The following is an 18,696-nucleotide window of genomic DNA, read 5'->3' on the forward strand; positions in this document are numbered from 1 at the left end:
GAACTCGTTATCACCTTCTCAGCGATGTTTCTCATCCGATTTATAAGGATCTTCGCTAAGATTTTATAATCATTGTTTAGTAAGGCTATTGGCCGCCAACTTTTTAATTCTTTCGGATCCGCTTTCTTATATAATAAGGTTATCAGGGATTCACGCTGAGAGTGAGAGAGACCTATCCCTCCCAGAGAAGCATTATAAACGTTTGCCAATATTTCAGCTAAAATCTCACGGAAAACTTTATAAAATTCAGCAGTGATTCCATCTGCCCCGGGGGTTTTGTTACCTGAGAGGGTCTTAATTGCGTTAGACACGTCCCTTGCTGTGATTGGGGAGTCCAAGCCTATCAGGTCATCCTCAGAAACTCATGGGACATTAATAGAACCCAGATAATAGCCCATTTCTACAGGATCAATAGGTTTTTTTTTGCTAAAAAAAACCTCTGCATAGTATTCAGTGACAGCAAAACACACAAGATCCACGTGGAGCATGGGGAGGAAACAAAAATAAATATAAGTGCAGCAAAAAAAGGCAACGTGGAAAAAAGCCTTCCTCCTGGGGACCCGATCCACTCTGATGACAACTGCATCATCCACTTACCTGTGACTGTTTGAGTCAACCCTGCCTATTTGACTCTTACATCTTGTAAGTAGTTAATTCATTAGAGCCAAGTCATTTGAAGGCTTTTTTCCACGTTGCCTTTTTTTTGCTGCACTTAAATTTATTTTTGTTTCCTCCCCATGCTCCCCGTGGATTTTGTGTGTTTTGCTGTTACTGTGGGGGAAGAGTGAAGACTACCCCTTCCAGTGGGTTCCAGAGCAGGGGGTGAAGCTGTATTCATTTAAATTTTATCACATTATCACCTATTTAAGATTTTGATTAGTCACTTATTATTAGTGTTCACTTTTTATTTCTTTGCGCCTTATTTCACTTTACCACTATAGTATTCAGTGACTACATTAAGCATCTCATCTTTACTAGTTACACAAAAATAAATATCTGAAAATAGCTGATGATTAAATAGTTTATAATAGTATAATAGTATAATTAAAATTAATTCAATATTGATATTAGGTCCTCTATAAAAAAAAGAAAACAATAGTCAAATGGGGGCGCTCAATAACCTATGTGGTGAGTACAGCTTTAAAAAACAACCTGTACAAACAAAATCAATTCCACAGTTAATACACATATAAATATGAATGAACAAAAACCATAGAGATTTAAGAGTCCAATCTTGAGGGTGCTGCTATCTTCAACTGGAAGCAACCCAGGCGTACCACAAGTAAACTATATGTAACCAGACCCCTCTGCGTCTTTTCTGCCCCGCGACCCCTCCCCCCCTCGTTACCTCTGCTGCCGGGGGTCACTCGATAGACCCGCCGGCACTTCTGGAGGATGGGGGCAAGACAGGGAGCGCTTCAGCGCTACGGAGGTTCCCGGCGGCTCCCGTGCAGGGTGCCGCCATCTTTAAAAAGGTTGCGCATGCGCAGTGAGAGCTTAGGCGGCCCGGACAGTTGCGCATATGCGAGCAGCAAGAGCGCGAACACTAGCCTACCAGGGAGGCTCTTGGAATGGGACTACAAGTCCCATGAGCCTCAGGAGCGACCCCATGACGCCAGGGAGCCAATAGGGCTATAGGAGCTCCCTGCTTGCAGGGGATAGATATATTTCGTGCGTGCGGGACACAGACAGTCAGGACCAGGAAGAGCTAGGGGAAGGAGGTGAGTGCAGGGGTCTGTGACCCACTGCATTAGGCCAGCAGCCCCCTAGGCCCCAGTTAGGTCCTGAGCCCCTCACAGCTTGTGGTGCTACAGGGACAGGCCCTAGGTTAGGGACCCTGTCACATTAGTATCAGTGATAGTTAGGGATCCAGCGGACGCTGCGCTCCCCGAGAAGAGACTTGGGCTCAAGCCTATGCCCAAAGAGACAGAGACTATGTCCTGGGTGGGATCGCCCATGGCGGACCCTCGTGCAAGGAAGGACCGGATTGCAGACGGAACCAACAAGCGGCAGATCCTTTTCGAAGTTGCTTGCAGGCCCGAGTGCAAGAGCACTCGGCAGGTAACTTTATAAGGGCACCAACGAATTACCTAAATATATATCTATACTCTCACATAGTGGCAGCGCTGACCACGGGACAAAAGGGTTAACTGTGGACACGGTGTGGGGGTACACGGTGGTGGGTGTAAGGTACACTCCTAGTGGAGTGAAAGACACTTTGGACTGCGTTATATGTGTAGCCATGTTTAAAAGTGGTATACAGTTCTCTCTCATTCTGGCAGTAAACCTGGTAAGGATACAGGATTGCCAGCATCAATCATGGAGGTTTGCCCTCACACCCTGGTGAGGTGTCATATGTACATCAGGGGAGTGGTAACATACCTTGTGTCCATTGTTAGTGACACAGGAGGTGGAGCTATTCCCTTTGTTATATAAGACACAGCACTGCCAAAAGTTAGTGTGTGTCCTTGTCTTGACTGAGTGTTCAAGGAGTATGTTCAAGTTCAAGTGTTAAGCCGTTTGAGGCTACAGCAGAAAGGCTGACAGGCACAACAAAGTGCCTGCACTGTGTCCAGGGACCTGCACAGGGGGTGATCTCCCTGAGGGGAGAGGTGATCCAACTCCATTGGGAGGGCAGATTCTTCTGAAGGAGAGTGCTGTACAAGATGAGCGGCTCAGCTGTTTGCTGCGAGGGACAGTCTGCCTGAACCATCAATAAAGATGCCCTTATTCGAAAGAACCCCCATGTGTGAGTGTGAAGTTACTCCACAGAGGAAGGCACCACAGAGGAGTTCCTCATCAGAACCATCTCCTTGCGGACGCAGAGATCCTGATGAGGTGGAGGCGCTGCACTGTATTTAGGTAGGACTCTAGCACACTACATCAGCTGCCTGTCTTGCTGACATTCCCCATAACACCATCATGCGGGAGACTCAGGAGTCCTGTAGCCAACAGGTGCACCACCAGACACGACCATGTAATGGGGACCGGTTAGACCACAGGGGCCAATCTGAGATTGGGTGGGTCAGGAGGGTCCAGAAAAACCGTTACATATGGTTGTGGAGTTATCCCCTAGGGGAAGTAGTATTATAACGTACATAGTGGTTACTGCTAAGTGTGTGATTATTTCTGCATATATATAAACTGGTTATATACATCTCTGTGTATGTACTTATTGTATATGTGGCTCCTGTGTAGGCAACCTTCTACATTCCTAGAACCCTACACAGGTGGAGGCGCTGTAAACCAGATCGAGCCAAAGGACTAACCCCAGGTTCCCAACAAGCGGAGGCTCAGGCTTCTTGTGAACCTACAGGTATATGCACCACACCTGGTAACACATAGGGTTCCACCCACACACACTATATCTGTGCTTGGGATAGAAGGAATACCCGTTACATATAGAAAGATAAAAAAGCAGAAAAGCGCACCCCTCATAGTGCAGTATTAAAGGCTTTACTTGGCACAAGAGTTAAAAATGCACTTACAAGATCATTGTGCATAAGGATCAGAAGGTATAGTGGTTGCTGCTGATGCAGTGGCTCAGTGAGTAAAGACACGGGCACTGAGTTTGCAGCAGGGGAACCTGGTAAAATTCCTGATGTTGGCTCCTTGTGACCTTGGGTTCAAGTCACTGACTACAAGTATGTTATTTATTAGACTCATTCTCTCTATGAGGTGTGTGCTTTTCTGCATTTTTATCTTTCTATAGTTACACAAAAACCCTGAGCATCTTTTAGGCCACATATAACCTTCTTTTTAGTTCTGGTTTTACCATTTTCAAAGGGATCTGGAGAATAAATCCCACAGCCACCAAAATCCTTCTCGTTTGTTCAAGAGGATAACCATTCATATTGTAATAACCACATACTTTCTTTAACACCTTTACTGATTGACTACGTGCTCTTGGTCTGTGAGAGGCGGAAAGAGAGTTACTGAATACGATCATTGTATTGTATGTGAGTGATTGACTGGGTGCCTGTGATAGAATGGGTAAATGTCCAGAAGGCTGAGTGAATGGTTCCATGGCAGGATGTTGCTCAATAGCAGGCTGAGTGTATACAGGTGAGTGATTCAGTGAGTGAGTGAATGGCAGAATGTATCTTTGAGTGAAATAGTGAGTCTCTGTATTTTAATGCTTCATTTATGAAAGGATATCACAAAAAAAACCTCAGCCAAGGTCATCCCCAGATAGAGGTATACAGGTAAGTACAAGTAAGGGCATTCCAATGATAGGAAGTAGAAGCAGTGTGTACGTATATTTTTATTTCTATTGCGCCAACTGTTTATGCAGCGCTTAAAAAAATTACAACACAAGGATAATAAAGTACTAACAATGGAAATAAGAGCAACAAGAAATCGACAACGTGAGGCAAAGGGAGACCCTGTCATGACAAGCTTACACTTTGTCATTGGTGGGCAACAAACGGCCCTCAAGGGCTTCACCTGTGGCCCCCAACCTCTTTATTTACATTTATAAATAATTGAATGCAATACTCCTTGATAAAGTGTATGTTCACACGAAACGCGTAGGAGGGTGTTAACCTCCACTTTTAGATAGATTAAATAAATAAGATTTTTTACAATACATTTGCTTGGGACCCACTTTGGCGGTGCGCTGTTTTTTTTCTCTTTTTCGAGATGTTTCAGGAGACCAGAAGTAGATACACATCAGAAGAGCAGCAGCATTTTGAATTGATTGTAAAAGAGAGAAGTGTGAGGCATTGGTCACACTGGAACCAGTTTGACTGGTTAACTCAGTTTAGGAACACTTTACTCCCTAAAGTGCAAAGCTCTATGACAGGCTCAGACAATCCTATTTTGTTATCTAATGTAGGATGACCTCCTGACTATCGCTTATTAGGGATAAGGTCACACAGTCCTGGGTGTATATCTAATGCAGGATGTCCTCCTGACTGCAGATTACCTGCTAAATGGCAGTGCTGATGTCACAGGTCACACCCAAAAAGTCAGTCAGCAATGCTGACCAAAGCCGTCGCCATTAGTGATTGACTCGCCAAGAGAAAGTAGCTTGGTGGCCATCTTCGAAGACAAGAAATGCCCACTTTCTATAAATCCATTTTCTCTGTAACCAAAGGATCCTCCACCCGCCGCCACTAAGAACCCTCCCCAAAAAATCAGAGGGCATGAGTGTGTATAGGATATAAACGGTATAAGAACATTTGAAAGAGTAACAAAAGAACATGTCAGAAGTGGGATTTGAACCCACGCCTCCATACAGAGACCAGAACACCCACTGACATGGGAAGATATCAAGCTTGAGTCTGGCGCCTTAGACCACTCGGCCATCCTGACAACTTGGAGTCTTGTGCTCAGTAGAAGTGACTGATTGACTACACACCCCTGGTCTGTGAGAGGCGGAAAGAGAGTTACTGAATACGATCATTGTATTGTATGTGAGTGATTGACTGGGTGCCTGTGAGAGAATGGGTAAATGTCCAGAAGGCTGAGTGAATGGTTTCATGGCAGGATGTCACTCAATAGCATTCTGAGTGCATACAGGTGAGTGATTCAGTGAGTGAGTGAAATAGTGAGTCTCTGTGTTTTAATGCTTCATTTATGAAAGGATATCACAAAAAAAAAACTCAGCCAAGGTCATCCCCAGATAGAGGTATACAGGTAAGTACAAGTAAGGGCATTCCAATGATAGGAAGTAGAAGCAGTGTGTACGTATATTTTTATTTCTATTGCGCCAACTGTTTATGCAGCGCTTAAAAAAATTACAACACAAGGATAATAAAGTACTAACAATGGAAATAAGAGCAACAAGAAATCGACAACGTGAGGCAAAGTGAGACCCTGTCATGACAAGCTTACACTTTGTCATTGGTGGGCAACAAACGGCCCTCAAGGGCTTCACCTGTGGCCCCCAACCTCTTTATTTACATTTATAAATAATTGAATGCAATACTCCTTGATAAAGTGTATGTTCACACGAAATGCGTAGGAGGGTGTTAACCTCCACTTTTAGATAGATTAAATAAAGAAGATTTTTTACAATACATTTGCTTGGGACCCACTTTGGCGGTGCGCTTTTTTTCCCCTCTTTTTCGAGATGTTTCAGGAGACCAGAAGTAGATACACATCAGAAGAGCAGCAGCATTTTGAATTGATTGTAAAAGAGAGAAGTGTGAGGCATTGGTCACACTGGAACCAGTTTGACTGGTTAACTCAGTTTAGGAACACTTTACTCCCTAAAGTGCAAAGCTCTATGACAGGCTCAGACAATCCTATTTTGTTATCTAATGTAGGATGACCTCCTGATTATCGCTTATTAGGGATAAGGTCACACATTCCTGGGTGTATATCTAATGCAGGATGTCCTCCTGACTGCAGATTACCTGCTAAATGGCAGTGCTGATGTCACAGGTCACACCCAAAAAGTCAGTCAGCAATGCTGACCAAAGCCGTCGCCATTATTGATTGACTCGCCAAGAGAAAGTAGCTTGGTGGCCATCTTCGAAGACAGGAAATGCCCACTTTCTATAAATCCATTTTCTCTGTAACCAAAGGATCCTCCACCCGCCGCCACCACTAAGAACCCTCCCCAAAAAATCAGAGGGCATGAGGATGTATAGGATATAAACGGTATAAGAACATTTGAAAGAGTAACAAAAGAACATGTCAGAAGTGGGATTTGAACCCACGCCTCCATACAGAGACCAGAACACCCACTGACATGGGAAGATATCAAGCTTGAGTCTGGCGCCTTAGACCACTCGGCCATCCTGACAACTTGGAGTCATGTGCTCAGTAGAAGTGACTGATTGACTACGCACCCCTGGTCTGTGAGAGGCGGAAAGAGAGTTACAGAATACGATCATTGTATTGTATGTGAGTGATTGACTGGGTACCTGTGAGAGAATGGGTAAATGTCCAGAAGGCTGCGTGAATGGTTTCATGGCAGGATGTCACTCAATAGCATTTTGAGTGCATACAGGTGAGTGATTCAGTGAGTGAGTGAATGGCAGAATGTATCTTTGAGTGAAATAGTGAGTCTCTGTGTTTTAATGCTTCATTTATGAAAGGATATCACAAAAAAAAACTCAGCCAAGGTCATCCCCAGATAGAGGTATACAGGTAAGTACAAGTAAGGGCATTCCAATGATAGGAAGTAGAAGCAGTGTGTACGTATATTTTTATTTCTATTGCGCCAACTGTTTATGCAGCGCTTAAAAAAATTACAACACAAGGATAATAAAGTACTAACAATGGAAATAAGAGCAACAAGAAATCGACAACGTGAGGCAAAGGGAGACCCTGTCATGACAAGCTTACACTTTGTCATTGGTGGGCAACAAACGGCCCTCAAGGGCTTCACCTGTGGCCCCCAACCTCTTTATTTACATTTATAAATAATTGAATGCAATACTCCTTGATAAAGTGTATGTTCACACGAAACGCGTAGAAGGGTGTTAACCTCCACTTTTAGATAGATTAAATAAAGAAGATTTTTTACAATACATTTGCTTGGGACCCACTTTGGCGGTGCGCTGTTTTTTTTCTCTTTTTCGAGATGTTTCAGGAGACCAGAAGTAGATACACATCAGAAGAGCAGCAGCATTTTGAATTGATTGTAAAAGAGAGAAGTGTGAGGCATTGGTCACACTGGAACCAGTTTGACTGGTTAACTCAGTTTAGGAACACTTTACTCCCTAAAGTGCAAAGCTCTATGACAGGCTCAGACAATCCTATTTTGGTATCTAATGTAGGATGACCTCCTGACTATCGCTTATTAGGGATAAGGTCACACAGTCCTGGGTGTATATCTAATGCAGGATGTCCTCCTGACTGCAGATTACCTGCTAAATGGCAGTGCTGATGTCACAGGTCACACCCAAAAAGTCAGTCAACAATGCTGACCAAAGTCGTCGCCATTAGTGATTGACTCGCCAAGAGAAAGTAGCTTGGTGGCCATCTTCGAAGACAAGAAATGCCCACTTTCTATAAATCCATTTTCTCTGTAACAAAAGGATCCTCCACCAGCCGCCACTAAGAACCCTCCCCAAAAAATCAGAGGGCATGAGGATGTATAGGATATAAACGGTATAAGAACATTTGAAAGAGTAACAAAAGAACCTGTCAGAAGTGGGATTTGAACCCACGCCTCCATACAGAGACCAGAACACCCACTGACATGGGAAGATATCAAGCTTGAGTCTGGCGCCTTAGACCACTCGGCCATCCTGACAACTTGGAGTCTTGTGCTCAGTAGAAGTGACTGATTGACTACGCACCCCTGGTCTGTGAGAGGCGGAAAGAGAGTTACTGAATACGATCATTGTATTGTATGTGAGTGATTGACTGGGTGCCTGTGAGAGAATGGGTAAATGTCCAGAAGGCTGAGTGAATGGTTTCATGGCAGGATGTCACTCAATAGCATTCTGAGTGCATACAGGTGAGTGATTCAGTGATTCAGTGAGTGAGTGAAATAGTGAGTCTCTGTGTTTTAATGCTTCATTTATGAAAGGATATCACAAAAAAAAACTCAGCCAAGGTCATCCCCAGATAGAGGTATACAGGTAAGTACAAGTAAGGGCATTCCAATGATAGGAAGTAGAAGCAGTGTGTACGTATATTTTTATTTCTATTGCGCCAACTGTTTATGCAGCGCTTAAAAAAATTACAACACAAGGATAATAAAGTACTAACAATGGAAATAAGAGCAACAAGAAATCGACAACGTGAGGCAAATGGAGACCCTGCCATGACAAGCTTACACTTTGTCATTGGTGGGCAACAAACGGCCCTCAAGGGCTTCACCAGTGGCCCCCAACCTCTTTATTTACATTTATAAATAATTGAATGCAATTCTCCTTGATAAAGTGTATGTTCACACGAAATGCGTAGGAGGGTGTTAACCTCCACTTTTAGATAGATTAAATAAAGAAGATTTTTTACAATACATTTGCTTGGGACCCACTTTGGTGGTGCGCTGTTTTTTTCCTCTTTTTCGAGATGTTTCAGGAGACCAGAAGTAGATACACATCAGAAGAGCAGCAGCATTTTGAATTGATTGTAAAAGAGAGAAGTGTGAGGCATTGGTCACACTGGAACCAGTTTGACTGGTTAACTCAGTTTAGGAACACTTTACTCCCTAAAGTGCAAAGCTCTATGACAGGCTCAGACAATCCTAGTTTGTTATCTAATGTAGGATGACCTCCTGATTATCGCTTATTAGGGATAAGGTCACACATTCCTGGGTGTATATCTAATGCAGGATGTCCTCCTGACTGCAGATTACCTGCTAAATGGCAGTGCTGATGTCACAGGTCACACCCAAAAAGTCAGTCAGCAATGCTGACCAAAGCCGTCGCCATTAGTGATTGACTCGCCAAGAGAAAGTAGCTTGGTGGCCATCTTCGAAGACAGGAAATGCCCACTTTCTATAAATCCATTTTCTCTGTAACCAAAGGATCCTCCACCCGCCGCCACCACTAAGAACCCTCCCCAAAAAATCAGAGGGCATGAGGATGTATAGGATATAAACGGTATAAGAACATTTGAAAGAGTAACAAAAGAACATGTCAGAAGTGGGATTTGAACCCACGCCTCCATACAGAGACCAGAACACCCACTGACATGGGAAGATATCAAGCTTGAGTCTGGCGCCTTAGACCACTCGGCCATCCTGACAACTTGGAGTCGTGTGCTCAGTAGAAGTGACTGATTGACTACACACCCCTGGTCTGTGAGAGGCGGAAAGAGAGTTACTGAATACGATCATTGTATTGTATGTGAGTGATTGACTGGGTGCCTGTGAGAGAATGGGTAAATGTCCAGAAGGCTGAGTGAATGGTTTCATGGCAGGATGTCACTCAATAGCATTCTGAGTGCATACAGGTGAGTGATTCAGTGAGTGAGTGAATGGCAGAATGTATCTTTGAGTGAAATGGTGAGTCTCTGTGTTTTAATGCTTCATTTATGAAAGGATATCACAAAAAAAAACTCAGCCAAGGTCATCCCCAGATAGAGGTATACAGGTAAGTACAAGTAAGGGCATTCCAATGATAGGAAGTAGAAGCAGTGTGTACGTATATTTTTATTTCTATTGCGCCAACTGTTTATGCAGCGCTTAAAAAAATTACAACACAAGGATAATAAAGTACTAACAATGGAAATAAGAGCAACAAGAAATCGACAACGTGAGGCAAAGTGAGACCCTGTCATGACAAGCTTACACTTTGTCATTGGTGGGCAACAAACGGCCCTCAAGGGCTTCACCTGTGGCCCCCAACCTCTTTATTTACATTTATAAATAATTGAATGCAATACTCCTTGATAAAGTGTATGTTCACACGAAACGCGTAGGAGGGTGTTAACCTCCACTTTTAGATAGATTAAATAAAGAAGATTTTTTACAATACATTTGCTTGGGACCCACTTTGGCGGTGCACTGTCTTTTTTCTCTTTTTCGAGATGTTTCAGGAGACCAGAAGTAGATACACATCAGAAGAGCAGCAGCATTTTGAATTGATTGTAAAAGAGAGAAGTGTGAGGCATTGGTCACACTGGAACCAGTTTGACTGGTTAACTCAGTTTAGGAACACTTTACTCCCTAAAGTGCAAAGCTCTATGACAGGCTCAGACAATCCTATTTTGTTATCTAATGTAGGATGACCTCCTGACTATCGCTTATTAGGGATAAGGTCACACAGTCCTGGGTGTATATCTCATGCAGGATGTCCTCCTGACTGCAGATTACCTGCTAAATGGCAGTGCTGATGTCACAGGTCACACCCAAAAAGTCAGTCAACAATGCTGACCAAAGCCGTCGCCATTAGTGATTGACTCGCCAAGAGAAAGTAGCTTGGTGGCCATCTTCGAAGACAAGAAATGCCCACTTTCTATAAATCCATTTTCTCTGTAACCAAAGGATCCTCCACCCGCCGCCACCACTAAGAACCCTCCCCAAAAAATCAGAGGGCATGAGGATGTATAGGATATAAACGGTATAAGAACATTTGAAAGAGTAACAAAAGAACATGTCAGAAGTGGGATTTGAACCCACGCCTCCATACAGAGACCAGAACACCCACTGACATGGGAAGATATCAAGCTTGAGTCTGGCGCCTTAGACCACTCGGCCATCCTGACAACTTGGAGTCTTGTGCTCAGTAGAAGTGACTGATTGACTACGCACCCCTGGTCTGTGAGAGGCGGAAAGAGAGTTACTGAATACGATCATTGTATTGTATGTGAGTGATTGACTGGGTGCCTGTGAGAGAATGGGTAAATGTCCAGAAGGCTGAGTGAATGGTTTCATGGCAGGATGTCACTCAATAGCATTCTGAGTGCATACAGGTGAGTGATTCAGTGATTCAGTGATTCAGTGATTCAGTGAGTGAGTGAAATAGTGAGTCTCTGTGTTTTAATGCTTCATTTATGAAAGGATATCACAAAAAAAAAAACTCAGCCAAGGTCATCCCCAGATAGAGGTATACAGGTAAGTACAAGTAAGGGCATTCCAATGATAGGAAGTAGAAGCAGTGTGTACGTATATTTTTATTTCTATTGCGCCAACTGTTTATGCAGCGCTTAAAAAAATTACAACACAAGGATAATAAAGTACTAACAATGGAAATAAGAGCAACAAGAAATCGACAACGTGAGGCAAAGGGAGACCCTGTCATGACAAGCTTACACTTTGTCATTGGTGGGCAACAAACGGCCCCCAAGGGCTTCACCTGTGGCCCCCAACCTCTTTATTTACATTTATAAATAATTGAATGCAATACTCCTTGATAAAGTGTATGTTCACACGAAACGCGTAGGAGGGTGTTAACCTCCACTTTTAGATAGATTAAATAAAGAAGATTTTTTACAATACATTTGCTTGGGACCCACTTTGGCGGTGCGCTGTTTTTTTTCTCTTTTTCGAGATGTTTCAGGAGACCAGAAGTAGATACACATCAGAAGAGCAGCAGCATTTTGAATTGATTGTAAAAGAGAGAAGTGTGAGGCATTGGTCACACTGGAACCAGTTTGACTGGTTAACTCAGTTTAGGAACACTTTACTCCCTAAAGTGCAAAGCTCTATGACAGGCTCAGACAATCCTATTTTGGTATCTAATGTAGGATGACCTCCTGACTATCGCTTATTAGGGATAAGGTCACACAGTCCTGGGTGTATATCTAATGCAGGATGTCCTCCTGACTGCAGATTACCTGCTAAATGGCAGTGCTGATGTCACAGGTCACACCCAAAAAGTCAGTCAACAATGCTGACCAAAGTCGTCGCCATTAGTGATTGACTCGCCAAGAGAAAGTAGCTTGGTGGCCATCTTCGAAGACAAGAAATGCCCACTTTCTATAAATCCATTTTCTCTGTAACCAAAGGATCCTCCACCAGCCGCCACTAAGAACCCTCCCCAAAAAATCAGAGGGCATGAGGATGTATAGGATATAAACGGTATAAGAACATTTGAAAGAGTAACAAAAGAACCTGTCAGAAGTGGGATTTGAACCCACGCCTCCATACAGAGACCAGAACACCCACTGACATGGGAAGATATCAAGCTTGAGTCTGGCGCCTTAGACCACTCGGCCATCCTGACAACTTGGAGTCTTGTGCTCAGTAGAAGTGACTGATTGACTACGCACCCCTGGTCTGTGAGAGGCGGAAAGAGAGTTACTGAATACGATCATTGTATTGTATGTGAGTGATTGACTGGGTGCCTGTGAGAGAATGGGTAAATGTCCAGAAGGCTGAGTGAATGGTTTCATGGCAGGATGTCACTCAATAGCATTCTGAGTGCATACAGGTGAGTGATTCAGTGATTCAGTGATTCAGTGATTCAGTGAGTGAGTGAAATAGTGAGTCTCTGTGTTTTAATGCTTCATTTATGAAAGGATATCACAAAAAAAAACTCAGCCAAGGTCATCCCCAGATAGAGGTATACAGGTAAGTACAAGTAAGGGCATTCCAATGATAGGAAGTAGAAGCAGTGTGTACGTATATTTTTATTTCTATTGCGCCAACTGTTTATGCAGCGCTTAAAAAAATTACAACACAAGGATAATAAAGTACTAACAATGGAAATAAGAGCAACAAGAAATCGACAACGTGAGGCAAAGGGAGACCCTGTCATGACAAGCTTACACTTTGTCATTGGTGGGCAACAAACGGCCCCCAAGGGCTTCACCTGTGGCCCCCAACCTCTTTATTTACATTTATAAATAATTGAATGCAATACTCCTTGATAAAGTGTATGTTCACACGAAACGCGTAGGAGGGTGTTAACCTCCACTTTTAGATAGATTAAATAAAGAAGATTTTTTACAATACATTTGCTTGGGACCCACTTTGGCGGTGCGCTGTTTTTTTTCTCTTTTTCGAGATGTTTCAGGAGACCAGAAGTAGATACACATCAGAAGAGCAGCAGCATTTTGAATTGATTGTAAAAGAGAGAAGTGTGAGGCATTGGTCACACTGGAACCAGTTTGACTGGTTAACTCAGTTTAGGAACACTTTACTCCCTAAAGTGCAAAGCTCTATGACAGGCTCAGACAATCCTATTTTGGTATCTAATGTAGGATGACCTCCTGACTATCGCTTATTAGGGATAAGGTCACACAGTCCTGGGTGTATATCTAATGCAGGATGTCCTCCTGACTGCAGATTACCTGCTAAATGGCAGTGCTGATGTCACAGGTCACACCCAAAAAGTCAGTCAACAATGCTGACCAAAGTCGTCGCCATTAGTGATTGACTCGCCAAGAGAAAGTAGCTTGGTGGCCATCTTCGAAGACAAGAAATGCCCACTTTCTATAAATCCATTTTCTCTGTAACCAAAGGATCCTCCACCAGCCGCCACTAAGAACCCTCCCCAAAAAATCAGAGGGCATGAGGATGTATAGGATATAAACGGTATAAGAACATTTGAAAGAGTAACAAAAGAACCTGTCAGAAGTGGGATTTGAACCCACGCCTCCATACAGAGACCAGAACACCCACTGACATGGGAAGATATCAAGCTTGAGTCTGGCGCCTTAGACCACTCGGCCATCCTGACAACTTGGAGTCTTGTGCTCAGTAGAAGTGACTGATTGACTACGCACCCCTGGTCTGTGAGAGGCGGAAAGAGAGTTACTGAATACGATCATTGTATTGTATGTGAGTGATTGACTGGGTGCCTGTGAGAGAATGGGTAAATGTCCAGAAGGCTGAGTGAATGGTTTCATGGCAGGATGTCACTCAATAGCATTCTGAGTGCATACAGGTGAGTGATTCAGTGATTCAGTGATTCAGTGATTCAGTGAGTGAGTGAAATAGTGAGTCTCTGTGTTTTAATGCTTCATTTATGAAAGGATATCACAAAAAAAAAAACTCAGCCAAGGTCATCCCCAGATAGAGGTATACAGGTAAGTACAAGTAAGGGCATTCCAATGATAGGAAGTAGAAGCAGTGTGTACGTATATTTTTATTTCTATTGCGCCAACTGTTTATGCAGCGCTTAAAAAAATTACAACACAAGGATAATAAAGTACTAACAATGGAAATAAGAGCAACAAGAAATCGACAACGTGAGGCAAAGGGAGACCCTGTCATGACAAGCTTACACTTTGTCATTGGTGGGCAACAAACGGCCCCCAAGGGCTTCACCTGTGGCCCCCAACCTCTTTATTTACATTTATAAATAATTGAATGCAATACTCCTTGATAAAGTGTATGTTCACACGAAACGCGTAGGAGGGTGTTAACCTCTACTTTTAGATAGATTAAATAAAGAAGATTTTTTACAATACATTTGCTTGGGACCCACTTTGGCGGTGCGCTGTTTTTTTTCTCTTTTTCGAGATGTTTCAGGAGACCAGAAGTAGATACACATCAGAAGAGCAGCAGCATTTTGAATTGATTGTAAAAGAGAGAAGTGTGAGGCATTGGTCACACTGGAACCAGTTTGACTGGTTAACTCAGTTTAGGAACACTTTACTCCCTAAAGTGCAAAGCTCTATGACAGGCTCAGACAATCCTATTTTGGTATCTAATGTAGGATGACCTCCTGACTATCGCTTATTAGGGATAAGGTCACACAGTCCTGGGTGTATATCTAATGCAGGATGTCCTCCTGACTGCAGATTACCTGCTAAATGGCAGTGCTGATGTCACAGGTCACACCCAAAAAGTCAGTCAACAATGCTGACCAAAGTCGTCGCCATTAGTGATTGACTCGCCAAGAGAAAGTAGCTTGGTGGCCATCTTCGAAGACAAGAAATGCCCACTTTCTATAAATCCATTTTCTCTGTAACCAAAGGATCCTCCACCAGCCGCCACTAAGAACCCTCCCCAAAAAATCAGAGGGCATGAGGATGTATAGGATATAAACGGTATAAGAACATTTGAAAGAGTAACAAAAGAACCTGTCAGAAGTGGGATTTGAACCCACGCCTCCATACAGAGACCAGAACACCCACTGACATGGGAAGATATCAAGCTTGAGTCTGGCGCCTTAGACCACTCGGCCATCCTGACAACTTGGAGTCTTGTGCTCAGTAGAAGTGACTGATTGACTACGCACCCCTGGTCTGTGAGAGGCGGAAAGAGAGTTACTGAATACGATCATTGTATTGTATGTGAGTGATTGACTGGGTGCCTGTGAGAGAATGGGTAAATGTCCAGAAGGCTGAGTGAATGGTTTCATGGCAGGATGTCACTCAATAGCATTCTGAGTGCATACAGGTGAGTGATTCAGTGATTCAGTGAGTGAGTGAAATAGTGAGTCTCTGTGTTTTAATGCTTCATTTATGAAAGGATATCACAAAAAAAAAAACTCAGCCAAGGTCATCCCCAGATAGAGGTATACAGGTAAGTACAAGTAAGGGCATTCCAATGATAGGAAGTAGAAGCAGTGTGTACGTATATTTTTATTTCTATTGCGCCAACTGTTTATGCAGCGCTTAAAAAAATTACAACACAAGGATAATAAAGTACTAACAATGGAAATAAGAGCAACAAGAAATCGACAACGTGAGGCAAAGTGAGACCCTGTCATGACAAGCTTACACTTTGTCATTGGTGGGCAACAAACGGCCCTCAAGGGCTTCACCTGTGGCCCCCAACCTCTTTATTTACATTTATAAATAATTGAATGCAATACTCCTTGATAAAGTGTATGTTCACACGAAATGCGTAGGAGGGTGTTAACCTCCACTTTTAGATAGATTAAATAAAGAAGATTTTTTACAATACATTTGCTTGGGACCCACTTTGGTGGTGCGCTGTTTTTTTCCTCTTTTTCGAGATGTTTCAGGAGACCAGAAGTAGATACACATCAGAAGAGCAGCAGCATTTTGAATTGATTGTAAAAGAGAGAAGTGTGAGGCATTGGTCACACTGGAACCAGTTTGACTGGTTAACTCAGTTTAGGAACACTTTACTCCCTAAAGTGCAAAGCTCTATGACAGGCTCAGACAAACCTATTTTGTTATCTAATGTAGGATGACCTCCTGATTATCGCTTATTAGGGATAAGGTCACACATTCCTGGGTGTATATCTAATGCAGGATGTCCTCCTGACTGCAGATTACCTGCTAAATGGCAGTGCTGATGTCACAGGTCACACCCAAAAAGTCAGTCAGCAATGCTGACCAAAGCTGTCGCCATTAGTGATTGACTCGCCAAGAGAAAGTAGCTTGGTGGCCATCTTCGAAGACAGGAAATGCCCACTTTCTATAAATCCATTTTCTCTGTAACCAAAGGATCCTCCACCCGCCGCCACCACTAAGAACCCTCCCCAAAAAATCAGAGGGCATGAGGATGTATAGGATATAAACGGTATAAGAACATTTGAAAGAGTAACAAAAGAACATGTCAGAAGTGGGATTTGAACCCACTCCTCCATACAGAGACCAGAACACCCACTGACATGGGAAGATATCAAGCTTGAGTCTGGCGCCTTAGACCACTCGGCCATCCTGACAACTTGGAGTCTTGTGCTCAGTAGAAGTGACTGATTGACTACACACCCCTGGTCTGTGAGAGGCGGAAAGAGAGTTACTGAATACGATCATTGTATTGTATGTGAGTGATTGACTGGGTGCCTGTGAGAGAATGGGTAAATGTCCAGAAGGCTGAGTGAATGGTTTCATGGCAGGATGTCACTCAATAGCATTCTGAGTGCATACAGGTGAGTGATTCAGTGAGTGAGTGAATGGCAGAATGTATCTTTGAGTGAAATAGTGAGTCTCTGTGTTTTAATGCTTCATTTATGAAAGGATATCACAAAAAAAAACTCAGCCAAGGTCATCCCCAGATAGAGGTATACAGGTAAGTACAAGTAAGGGCATTCCAATGATAGGAAGTAGAAGCAGTGTGTACGTATATTTTTATTTCTATTGCGCCAACTGTTTATGCAGCGCTTAAAAAAATTACAACACAAGGATAATAAAGTACTAACAATGGAAATAAGAGCAACAAGAAATCGACAACGTGAGGCAAATGGAGACCCTGCCATGACAAGCTTACACTTTGTCATTGGTGGGCAACAAACGGCCCTCAAGGGCTTCACCTGTGGCCCCCAACCTCTTTATTTACATTTATAAATAATTGAATGCAATTCTCCTTGATAAAGTGTATGTTCACACGAAATGCGTAGGAGGGTGTTAACCTCCACTTTTAGATAGATTAAATAAAGAAGATTTTTTACAATACATTTGCTTGGGACCCACTTTGGTGGTGCGGTGTTTTTTTCCTCTTTTTCGAGATGTTTCAGGAGACCAGAAGTAGATACACATCAGAAGAGCAGCAGCATTTTGAATTGATTGTAAAAGAGAGAAGTGTGAGGCATTGGTCACACTGGAACCAGTTTGACTGGTTAACTCAGTTTAGGAACACTTTACTCCCTAAAGTGCAAAGCTCTATGACAGGCTCAGACAATCCTAGTTTGTTATCTAATGTAGGATGACCTCCTGATTATCGCTTATTAGGGATAAGGTCACACATTCCTGGGTGTATATCTAATGCAGGATGTCCTCCTGACTGCAGATTACCTGCTAAATGGCAGTGCTGATGTCACAGGTCACACCCAAAAAGTCAGTCAGCAATGCTGACCAAAGCCGTCGCCATTAGTGATTGACTCGCCAAGAGAAAGTAGCTTGGTGGCCATCTTCGAAGACAGGAAATGCCCACTTTCTATAAATCCATTTTCTCTGTAACCAAAGGATCCTCCACCCGCCGCCACCACTAAGAACCCTCCCCAAAAAATCAGAGGGCATGAGGATGTATAGGATATAAACGGTATAAGAACATTTGAAAGAGTAACAAAAGAACATGTCAGAAGTGGGATTTGAACCCACGCCTCCATACAGAGACCAGAACACCCACTGACATGGGAAGATATCAAGCTTGAGTCTGGCGCCTTAGACCACTCGGCCATCCTGACAACTTGGAGTCTTGTGCTCAGTAGAAGTGACTGATTGACTACACACCCCTGGTCTGTGAGAGGCGGAAAGAGAGTTACTGAATACGATCATTGTATTGTATGTGAGTGATTGACTGGGTGCCTGTGAGAGAATGGGTAAATGTCCAGAAGGCTGAGTGAATGGTTTCATGGCAGGATGTCACTCAATAGCATTCTGAGTGCATACAGGTGAGTGATTCAGTGAGTGAGTGAATGGCAGAATGTATCTTTGAGTGAAATAGTGAGTCTCTGTGTTTTAATGCTTCATTTATGA

General features: G+C 43.1%; 10 non-coding genes across 10 annotated transcripts; all 10 read right to left on the reverse strand.

Moving 5' to 3' along the window:
• Positions 1-5,205: 5,205 nt before the first annotated feature.
• On the reverse strand, positions 5,206-5,316 carry TRNAL-CAA (transfer RNA leucine (anticodon CAA)). The gene is made up of 2 exons: positions 5,279-5,316; positions 5,206-5,251 (listed from the first exon to the last, which is right to left on the reverse strand). It is a non-coding gene; the product is annotated as a tRNA-Leu (tRNA).
• A 1,327-nt stretch (positions 5,317-6,643) lies between these two features.
• On the reverse strand, positions 6,644-6,754 carry TRNAL-CAA (transfer RNA leucine (anticodon CAA)). The gene is made up of 2 exons: positions 6,717-6,754; positions 6,644-6,689 (listed from the first exon to the last, which is right to left on the reverse strand). It is a non-coding gene; the product is annotated as a tRNA-Leu (tRNA).
• Positions 6,755-8,101: 1,347 nt separating this feature from the next.
• On the reverse strand, positions 8,102-8,212 carry TRNAL-CAA (transfer RNA leucine (anticodon CAA)). Its single transcript has 2 exons — positions 8,175-8,212; positions 8,102-8,147 (listed from the first exon to the last, which is right to left on the reverse strand). It is a non-coding gene; the product is annotated as a tRNA-Leu (tRNA).
• Positions 8,213-9,546: 1,334 nt separating this feature from the next.
• TRNAL-CAA (transfer RNA leucine (anticodon CAA)) lies at positions 9,547-9,657 on the reverse strand. The gene is made up of 2 exons: positions 9,620-9,657; positions 9,547-9,592 (listed from the first exon to the last, which is right to left on the reverse strand). It is a non-coding gene; the product is annotated as a tRNA-Leu (tRNA).
• A 1,350-nt stretch (positions 9,658-11,007) lies between these two features.
• Positions 11,008-11,118, reverse strand: TRNAL-CAA (transfer RNA leucine (anticodon CAA)). Its single transcript has 2 exons — positions 11,081-11,118; positions 11,008-11,053 (listed from the first exon to the last, which is right to left on the reverse strand). It is a non-coding gene; the product is annotated as a tRNA-Leu (tRNA).
• Positions 11,119-12,467: 1,349 nt separating this feature from the next.
• On the reverse strand, positions 12,468-12,578 carry TRNAL-CAA (transfer RNA leucine (anticodon CAA)). Its single transcript has 2 exons — positions 12,541-12,578; positions 12,468-12,513 (listed from the first exon to the last, which is right to left on the reverse strand). It is a non-coding gene; the product is annotated as a tRNA-Leu (tRNA).
• Positions 12,579-13,925: 1,347 nt separating this feature from the next.
• Positions 13,926-14,036, reverse strand: TRNAL-CAA (transfer RNA leucine (anticodon CAA)). The gene is made up of 2 exons: positions 13,999-14,036; positions 13,926-13,971 (listed from the first exon to the last, which is right to left on the reverse strand). It is a non-coding gene; the product is annotated as a tRNA-Leu (tRNA).
• A 1,349-nt stretch (positions 14,037-15,385) lies between these two features.
• TRNAL-CAA (transfer RNA leucine (anticodon CAA)) lies at positions 15,386-15,496 on the reverse strand. The gene is made up of 2 exons: positions 15,459-15,496; positions 15,386-15,431 (listed from the first exon to the last, which is right to left on the reverse strand). It is a non-coding gene; the product is annotated as a tRNA-Leu (tRNA).
• Positions 15,497-16,832: 1,336 nt separating this feature from the next.
• Positions 16,833-16,943, reverse strand: TRNAL-CAA (transfer RNA leucine (anticodon CAA)). The gene is made up of 2 exons: positions 16,906-16,943; positions 16,833-16,878 (listed from the first exon to the last, which is right to left on the reverse strand). It is a non-coding gene; the product is annotated as a tRNA-Leu (tRNA).
• Positions 16,944-18,293: 1,350 nt separating this feature from the next.
• On the reverse strand, positions 18,294-18,404 carry TRNAL-CAA (transfer RNA leucine (anticodon CAA)). The gene is made up of 2 exons: positions 18,367-18,404; positions 18,294-18,339 (listed from the first exon to the last, which is right to left on the reverse strand). It is a non-coding gene; the product is annotated as a tRNA-Leu (tRNA).
• Positions 18,405-18,696: the final 292 nt, after the last annotated feature.

Source organism: Ascaphus truei, unplaced genomic scaffold (genome assembly GCF_040206685.1).
Source record: "Ascaphus truei isolate aAscTru1 unplaced genomic scaffold, aAscTru1.hap1 HAP1_SCAFFOLD_541, whole genome shotgun sequence".
In the NCBI taxonomy this organism is placed as follows: domain Eukaryota; kingdom Metazoa; phylum Chordata; class Amphibia; order Anura; family Ascaphidae; genus Ascaphus; species Ascaphus truei.